General features: G+C 45.7%; 1 non-coding gene across 1 annotated transcript; it reads left to right on the top strand.

Moving 5' to 3' along the window:
* Positions 1 to 702: 702 nt before the first annotated feature.
* Positions 703 to 786, top strand: Trnas-gga (transfer RNA serine (anticodon GGA)). Its single transcript is given in 2 exon segments — positions 703 to 742; positions 752 to 786. It is a non-coding gene; the product is annotated as a tRNA-Ser (tRNA).
* The last annotated feature ends 9305 nt before the right edge of the window (positions 787 to 10091 follow it).

Below are 10091 nucleotides of genomic sequence, written 5' to 3'. Positions count from 1 at the left end.
ATTCGTCCGTGCACTGTCCAGACATGAAGTTAATGGAACGCAGACCCTAGCGTCCAAAACCGCTCAATACTATCTCTGGTATGAGCTTTTCAGGAAGAACGTGATGCCGTTTCTCCACAGGCTCTCAGACACCTCGTTAAAAGCATCCCCAGCAGAGTCCAACACGTAACAGAGGCGAAGGGTGCACTCACCTCATACTAACGTCCACTAATAGGTGTCCGGACAGATCTTCCGATTTAATTGTGACCTGACTGTAAATAAAATTTCGTTATTTTCTGTCGTTCATGGCGTTGCAGTTTTAATGGCTGTCTTAATGAGGTATTACTAGTATACTGTGCTACAGATACTTCGAATTCGTTTTCATGCGTATCATTCTTAATGGGAATGTTTCACACAGGTTAATGTACAATGCGTTCGATTTTTCTGATGACCACATACGCGGTTTTGTGTCTGTCGGCCACTGGAGACGCGCATCTCGGTCAAATGGGTGACGTTCTCCTCTTTAACACTTTTTCGGGCAGTCATTCGAACAGTGAAATAAACATCGTGGGTGTAACAGTGAAGTTTGTAAACGCAACAATGGCAAAATGGATTACTTCACTTCACAACGAGTGTTTTTTTTTTTTTTTTTTTTTTTTTTAATGATTCGTATGTGCATACAGAGTTCACTCGTATTATCTGGCGATGTTTGAACAGAGGCCGGCCTGTGTGGCCGAGTGGTTCTAGGCGCTTTAGTCTGGAACCGCGAGACCACTACGGTCGCAGGTTCGAATCCTGCCTCGGGCATGGATGTGTGTGATGTCCTTAGGTTAGTTAGGTTTAAGTAGTTCTAAGTTCTAGGGGACTGATGACCTCAGATGTTAAGGCCCATAGTGCTCAGAGCCATTTGAACCATTTTGCACAGAAGTTTCCTGAATTCCGAGTCGTGATGCAATTGAGAAATGAGAATAAATTTCGTGAAACGGGAAGGGTTCATGAGAAGATGTTTTAACGATGATGTACAGTACTCACAGATGCTCATCTCGTCCATACTGCATATCGCCTAGAGAACTTCCCTTAAGCGTCTCTTAGATGTCTTTCACAGCAAACTCAAATTTCTAGTGCCTCTGTACAAAGAGCTGGGAAGTTACTTGGGCAAATGCCCTGTAAAGTAACAGTAGTGCAAGAAGTTAAATCTAAAAACAGGGTTAGATTTTGTGAATGGAATTTGAAACAAATGCATGACGTTGAAATGGATCCTCGTATCATTCTGTTCTCAGACGAGGCTTGGTTCCATTTACATTTGTATGTTGACTACCAAAACTGTCGACATTGGAGGCCGATAGCCTTACTCTGGCTCGTGAGGAACGCCTTCATGATCAAAAGATAGGCGTGTGGCGCGTAGTTAGCGGTGACAGAAGAATGAGGTCAATTTTCTAAATACACAGTTAACAGGGAAAGATACATGCAAAACATTTCTCAGCCGTTTTTTAATGAACTGAGTGAAAGAAGCGAAGTTTCGCGTTTTTTCAACAGGATTCGACAAGGACTCATACGGCCAATGTATCTCTACACACAATTCGCAATGTGTTCCACGACAGTCATTAGCTACAATATCCGACCCGCTCAAAGTCCCGGCTTAACCCTGTGCAATTTCTATTTGTGGGGGGCACTGATGATGTGTATGGTTCAAATGGCTCTGAGCACTATGGGACTTAACTTTTGAGGTCATCAGTCCCCTAGAACTTAGAACTACTTAAACCTAAGTAACCTAAGGACATCACACACGTCCATACCCGAGACAAGATTCGAACCTGCGACCGCAGTGGTCTCGCGGTTCCAGACTGTAACGCCTAGAACAGTTCGGCCACTACGGCCGGCCGACGAAGTGTACACAACAGATCCGCACACGTTACAGGAGCTCAGAACCAATTAATTCAATTTATCAAAGAGAATTACGTCATAACTAACTTCGTCTGAACGTGCCTCGGAAGGCCCAACGGTACTGACCGACCACCGTGTCACCCTCAACGATAGGCGTCACTGGACGCAGATATGGAGCGTCATGTGGTGAGCACACTACTCTCCCGGCCGTTGTCAGTTTTTGTTACAGGAACCGTTACTTTTCAGTCTAGCAGCTTCTCAACAGGGCTCACTAAGACTGACAAGGGGAGGCCGCCAATTGTGAAATTCAGATTCGATTCATACAGTGCATAATAAAAGCTCATGGCCAGAGGTGTAATGTGGCAAAGCACCAAGATGCACTTCTCAGCCGTTGTCGAGAAAATCGACAGTTAAAAGAAACCGTTCGGTGAAATACTCTACGATTTACAATTTCCTACAGCGTCGTGGCGCAGCGGTAAGCGCTCGGGTTCGTAATCCGAACGTCGCCGGATCGAATCTCGCGCCATGCAACTTTTTTAATATTTGTTTTTTTGTAATTCAAATGTATACACACACACACACACACACACACACACACACACACACACACACACACACATATATATATATATATATATATATATATATATATATATATATATATATATACTTGAAATAAATCCAATCCATCGACCACCACCAATTGTCTTCTCCGACTTTTGCCGATATGATACGATAAGCGTGGTATGCATCAAACCTGACGACCGATAGAACAATTTTTCAGAATGACAATCACGTGTGTTTCCCAACAGATAATTTAAAATACAATTGTTCTTGTAAAAACGCATCGTTTATCAGATGTGCTCGATCTCGTGCTGTTTTCTGCTTTCCATGTTTCTGTGATAACTATCACTCTGGTTCGTGCGATACTCCAGCTACTTCTGGTCACTAATCGTTAATTATGTGCGAGTGTATACCGAACTTATCAATAAATTGTATCCACTTGAATATTATTTGTGATATTGTGTTATATTTCAAGTATTATTTTTCCACGACAAACGACTGTCAACAACTTATTATATGCATAATTGTTGCAACCGATTGCCGGGAATTATATATATATATATATATATATATATATATATATATATATATATATATATATGTGTGTGTGTGTGTGTGTGTGTGTGTACATTTGAATTAAAAAAAAAACAAATAATAAAAAAAAGTTGCATGGCGCGAGATTCGATCCGGCGACCTTCGGATTACGAACCGAGCGCTTACCGCTGCACCACGACGCTTTAGAAAACTGTTAATCGTAGAGAATATTTCACCGCAACGGTTTCTTTTAACTGTCGATTTTCTCGACAACGGCTGAGAAGTGCATCTTGGTGCTTTGCCACATTACACCTCTGGCCATGAGCTTTTATTATGCGCAGTATGAATCGAATCTGAATTTCACGATTGGCGGCCTCCCCTTGTGAGTGCGCCCCGACTGCCAAACCCGGACGGTCACCCATCCAAGTGCTAGCCAAACCCGGCATCGCTTAATTTCGGTGATCTGACGGGAACCGGTGTTGCCACTGCGCAAAGGCTGTTGGCAGAATTACATCCCGTGATGTACAATTTCTTGAGAATAAGTCAGAAATACGTGGAAAACAACTGTAGGCAGTACCTGCGTGACGTGGTGTAAGTAGGCTGTTTAGATTTTTGCGTTGGTAACGCCACGTAGCGCTCTATATGAAAATCACTGACTGTGCTGTGTGAAGGCTGTGGTTGGTTTGCATTGTTGGAGTATATGCTATTGTAGTGTTGGGCAGTTGGCTGCTAACAGCGCGTAGCGTTGCGCAGTTGGAGGTGAGCCGCCAGCAGTGGTGGATGTGGGGAGAGAAATGGCGGAGTTTTGAGAGCGGATGATCTGGACGCGTGTCCATCAGAGACAGTACATTTGTAAGACTGGATGTCATGAACTGCTATATATATATTATGACTTCCGAACACTGTTAAGGTAAATACATTGTTTGTTCTCTATCAAAATCTTTCATTTGCTAACTATGCCTTTCAGTAGTTAGTGCCTTTTATTTAGCTGGCAGTAGTGGCGCAAAAACTGAACGTACTCAGACATTTCTCTCTTTACTTATTCTGATCAACACTAAACTGACAAACAATATTTTTAGCGCAACGCAATCTGACTTTGAAAAATCCACACAAAAAAATGGCCCTGACTAACAATAACCTATACCTTTCACAAATCACTTACCTCACAAAAATCTTCGTTACTCGAACTACTGCAATACAGCGAGCGCCACTACTGCCAGCTAAATAAAAGATTCAAACTACTGAAGGCACTAACTACTGATAGGCATAGTTAGCAAATGAAAGATTTTGATAGAGAACAAACAATGTATTTACCTTAATAGTGTTCAAAAGTCATAATATATATAGCAGTTCATGACATCCAGTCTTACAATTTTACTGTCTCTGATGGACACACGTCCAGATCATCTGCTCTCAAAACTCCGCCATCTCTCTCCCCACATCACCACTGCTGGCGACTCACCTCAAACTGCGCAACGCTACGCGCTGTTAACAGCCAACTGCCCAACACTACAATAGCATATACTCCAACAATGCAAACCAACCACAGCCTTCACACAGCACAGTCAGTGATTTTCATATAGAGCGCTACGTGGCGTTACCAACACAAAAACCTAAACAGCCTATTTACAGTGGGTGAATACAAAATTTATTTCCGTTTGTTTTTAAATTTGTTACTGTGGTGGTAGTAGACGGGCGACAAGGCACCTGATTCGGCAGACAACAGAGCGTTCGCTGCCCGCCATCTACTGTGCCGTGCGTGAAGCCACCAGATAAATGGAACACTCTGTACGGTGTAGATAAGCTTGCCACTTAACTGGTAGCTGATGATGCCCGTGAAGGGACTGCCTTTGTTGAGGACAAAGCCGAGATGCACGGCGGCGACGGAGGCCGCCGGCACCTGGAGGATGGGGCACGGCTGCGGAGTGCAGGAGACGGTGTAGGACTGCTCCAGCAGACACAGCCGGGGGGTCCGGCAGAGCTGCGCCAGCGCCTCCGCGGTCGACAGCACGGGGGGCCCGCGGCGCACCGAAGGGACGCTGCAGCTGACCGCCAGCGCTCGCGACGACCACTGCAAAGACGGCAGGCAGCCAACACTTGTGTTTCTCCGAAGGCAGCCTCAGCGCAGGCCAAGGCAGAAGGCTACTGCATAAACCTGTACGTATTCATCTCAAAAGTTTTTGAATTGCCATTTGATGCCTGATGATGAGACTGCACCTCGAAACATGTTGCAATATTAAATAAGTTTAGCAAATCACCAAAGAACTAGTAGCGGCCTCTGAAAAACTTGTTCTTATACACTGACGGAAAAAACGCAACGACAAAAAATAATTAATGTACAGTAATGAATTTTCGGAAATAATTTTTCTAGGCAATTTTATGTCTGTCTAGAGTGGCAAACATAAGTTGGAATTCAGGATGAGATTTTCACTCTGCAGCGGAGTGTGCGCTGATATGAAACTTCCTGGCAGATTAAAACTGTGAACCGGACCGAGACTCGAACTCGGGTCCTTAGCCTTTTGCGGGCAAATGCTCTCCCATTTTTCTTTTTTTTTCGCTTTAGTTCGTTGTATCTGCTCGGAGCGGACGTCGTAACACATCCATTTAAGTTCGTTGTTGATCTGTTAACTCATTTTTTTTTATTACAGAAGGCACGTTACCCTCTGACCGAACACGCTGACCTACCGTGCCGCCTACCACTGAGCTACTCAAGCACGACGATGGCGTGTACTGGTACAGCTGCCCATGCAGCTTCAACACGATTTCAACACGATACCACAGGTCATCAAGAGTAGTGACTGGTGTATTGTGACGAGCCAGTAGCTCGGCCACCATCGACCACACGTTTTCAGTTGGTGAGAGATCTGGAGAATGTGCTGTCCAGGGCAGCAGTCGAAAATTTTCTGTATCCAGAAAGGCCCGTATAGGACCTGCAACATGCGGTCGTGCATTATCCTGCTGAAATGTAGGGTTTCGCAGGGATCGAATGAAGGGTAGAGCCACGGGTCGTAACACATCTGAAATGTAACGTCCGCTCTTCAAAGTGCCGTCAATGCGAACAAGAGGAGACCGAGACGTGTAACCAATGACACCCCATACCATCACGCCGGGTGATACGCCAGTATGGCGATGACTAATACACGTTTCCAATGTGCGTTCACCGCGATGTCCCCAAACACGAATGCGACCATCATGATGCTGTAAACAAAACCTAGATTCAACATAGAAAATGACGTTTTGCCATTCGTGCACCCAAGTTCGTCGTTGAGTACACCATCGCAGGCACTCCTGTGTGTGATGCAGCGTCAAGGGTAACCGCAGCCATGGTCTCCGAGCTGATAGTCCATGCTATTCCAAACGTCGTCGAACTGTTCGTGCAGATTGTTTTTGTCTTGCAAACGTCCTTATCTGTTGACTCAGGGACCGAGACGTGGCTGTACGAAGCGTTCCAGCCATGCGGATAAGATGCCTGTCATCTCGACTGCTAGTGATACGAGGCCGTTGGGATCCAGCACGGCGTTCCGTATTACCCTCCTGAACCCACCGATTCCACGTTCTGCGAACAGTCATTGGATCTCGACCAACGCGAGCAGCAATGTCGCGATACGATAAACCGCAATCGCGATAAGCTACAATCCGACCTTTATCAAAGTCGCAAACGTGATGGTACACATTTCTCCTCCTTACACTAGGCATCACAACAACGTTTCACCAGGCAACGCCGGTCAACTGCTGTTTGTGTATGAGAAATAGGTTGGAAACTTTCCTCACGTCAGCACGCTGTAGGTGTATCCACCGGCGCCAACCCTGTGTGAATGCTCTGAAAAGCTAATCATTTGCATATCACAGCATCTTCTTCCTGTCGGTTAAATTTCTCGTCTGTAGCACGTCATCTTCGTGGTGTAGCAATTTTAATGCCCAGTAGTGTATCAGCTTGCTAGACACACTGGACTACACCTGGAGCTATGGTCTGGGATGCTACTTCTTACGACAGAAGCGCTCTCGTGGCTATACCACGCACAGTGACTGCAAAATTGTACGTCAATCTGATTATTCGTCCTCTTGCGCTGCCATTCATGAACAACATTCCAGGGAGAGCTTTCCAACAAGATAACGCTCGTCCACATACCGCTGTTGTAACCCAACACACACTGAAGAATGTCTACATGCTGCCTTGGCCTGCTCGATCACCAACGGACTATAACCTCAGTGTCATCCACAAACAGCCTTAACCGTTCCTGTGTGCTGCCGACATCGTACTCTATCAAATGGTTCAAATGGCTCTGAGCACTATGGGACTTAACATCTGACGTCATCAGTCCCCTAGAACTTAGAACTACTTAAACTTAACTAACCTAAGGACATCATCACATCCATGCCCGAGGCAGGATTCGAATCTGCGACGTAGCAGTCGCGCGGTTCCTAACTGGAGAGTGTAGAACCGCTCGGCCACATCGGCCGGCGTCACTCTATCCCTCAAACTGACATCTGGCATCTGCACAACACAAATCATTGTAAGGGGTTCACCACCGTGCTGGAGCAAATGTAATTTCGATGTATTGCTCACGCGCTGCCTGCGACAGAAAATATCTTTGCTGTAATACAGTCGCAGGTCAGAGCAGTCTCGGCAATTGTTGCAATCGCTCGCTGCTACAGAGCAGTTCTAGTCTGTCGCTGGTACAGCGCAGTTCATAGCCATGTATTTGTAAGTTAAATTTTATTATTTTTACTGGCATGCGCGTAATTAAGTCACTTGTCTGAGATGTTAATATGAATTTGTTTCAATCTTTTTGTGATTCGTCAGCACCAGTTGACCCAGATTTGTAATATCCAATTTTTCATATAATGGATTGCATATCTTTATCAATAATGTAAAGGATCCAGAATGAGATATTCACTCTGCAGCGGAGTGTGCGCTGATATGAAACTTCCTGGCAGATTAAAACTGTATGCCGGACCGAGACTCGAGCACTGGCCCGCGAAAGGCAAAGGTCCCGAGTTCGAGTCTCGGTCCGGCACACAGTTTTAATGTGCCAGGAAGTTTCATAAGTTGGAATTGGTAGCAGGACGTGACCGGGGTGTGACGCAAGATGTGATGGCCGAGAAAAGATTAGTCTCAAAGTAAGGCGCCAGCGATCAGGAAGATTACTTATCTTTATTCTCCACACTGAAGCAGGCACTTCTATTGCTCTCATAGCAAGTAGCTACGTAATTAAGTTCACAATACAATTCACAAATCCACAGTGCAAGCAAATCGTAACTAAATTCTAAGCCCAAGGTTGTCATATAAGATCTATACAATAACACATCGATATTAACACAGCTAGCGAGCAAGAGCGAGTGGCCGCGGCATCAGGTCTGTGCTCCCGTTATAGCTTGTGGCCATAGAGGGAGATGCAGGCAAGAACTATTGAATGGCGCGACCTCTTTAGCCGGAGATAACGCCATGAGCTTCTGGCGGCCGCGACGTGAAGCTAAGGCCGACCACCACGCATGTGGGGCCGGGCTGAGCGACGGCAGGGCGCGCCCGATTCATTCAAATGGCTCTGAGCACTATGGGACGTAACATCTGAGGTCATTAGTGTGGTGTCACCGCCAGACACCACACTTGCTAGGTGGTAGCCTTTAAATCGGCCGCGGTCCGTTAGTATACGTCGGACCCGCGTGTCGCCACTGTCAGTAATTGCAGACCGAGCGCCACCACACGGCATGTCTAGAGTGACGTCCTGGCACTCGCCCCAGTTGTCCAGTTGTACAGCCGACTTTGCAAGGAACGGTTCACTGACAAATACGGTCTCATTTGCCGAGACGATAGTTAGCATAGCCTTCAGCTACATTTGCTACGACCTAGCAAGGCGCCGTATTCAATTGATATTGAGATTCTATTAATGTATCATCAAGAGCGATGTTCTACAAATGTGTATTAAAGTTAAGTATTCCAGAAGCTACGTACTTTTCTTTATAGCATTCATTACGTATCCTGTTTCAGACCTCACGCCAGTCTGCGTGAGTTTAAGCGCGTGCCTTTCGGCTTCCTCTCATTGTGTCTAGGCTGTCTTGTCTAGACACAACAATTAGTACCCTAGAGCTTAGAACTACTTAAACCTAACTAACCTAAGGACATCACACACGTACATGCCCGAGGCAGGATTCGAACCTGTGACCGTAGCGTTCGCGCGGTTCCAGACTGAAGCGCCTAGAACCGCACGGCCACACCGGCCGGCGGCGCGCCTGATTCGGTTAGGTCCGCGGATAGCAGGTAACATATTTCAGTGATTAACACAAGATCACAGTTTCATGTAAGCGTGAGATAAGCCATTGTAAATGTGAAATGCTGGTACAATAATAACAGCTGTAACCACCAGAATGTTGAATTCAAGCATGCAGACGTGCATGCTGTAACCTTCCCGTATAAAATAATAAAAATGATAATTTTTTTGTTTATATCTTAACTCATGAAAACTGATAAATTTTGACGTAAGCAGCGCTACGCTAGAGCCCTGTGAAATCAATCTGAAAAATTCTTACCTCATGATGGTGTCGCCGGATAACGCTGTCTATATATCTGCTCGTAAATGGCACAGCTTAGTGCAAATGCTGGCCTACTGGACAACATTTGTCTGAGATCTGAATTATTAGAAAAAGTGACTTCGCTTATTGACACAGCTGCACAGCTGGTCGTCTGATTGCTAAAGAACACATGACTATGATTTGCAAAAACTTCTGAAATATTCAAATTTAAATAGATGGCCGCCCCGATAGCTGAGTGGTCAGCGTGACTGATTGCGGTCCTACGTGCCCGGGTTCGATTCCCGGCTGGGTTGGGGATTTTCTCCGCTCAGGGACTGGGTGTTGCGCTGTCTTCATCATCATTTCATCCCCGTCCGGCGCGCAGGTCGCCCAATGTGGCGTCGAATGTAATAAGACCTGCACCAAGGCGGCCGGACCTGCCCCGCAAGGGGCCTCCCGGCCAATGACGCCAATCGCTCATCTCCATTTCCATTTAAATAAATCACTGGATCGGGACTGGTAATGACTTAGGGCAAAATTATTCCTTTCGTTTTTGTAGATTGGTAAAATTATATTCTGAAAGTCCTTTACATTGAAACTTCCTGGCAGATTAAAACTGT

The sequence above is a fragment of the Schistocerca nitens genome, chromosome 8, assembly GCF_023898315.1.
Source record: "Schistocerca nitens isolate TAMUIC-IGC-003100 chromosome 8, iqSchNite1.1, whole genome shotgun sequence".
Lineage (NCBI taxonomy): Eukaryota > Metazoa > Arthropoda > Insecta > Orthoptera > Acrididae > Schistocerca > Schistocerca nitens.
This window is presented reverse-complemented; position numbering and strand designations above follow the sequence as displayed.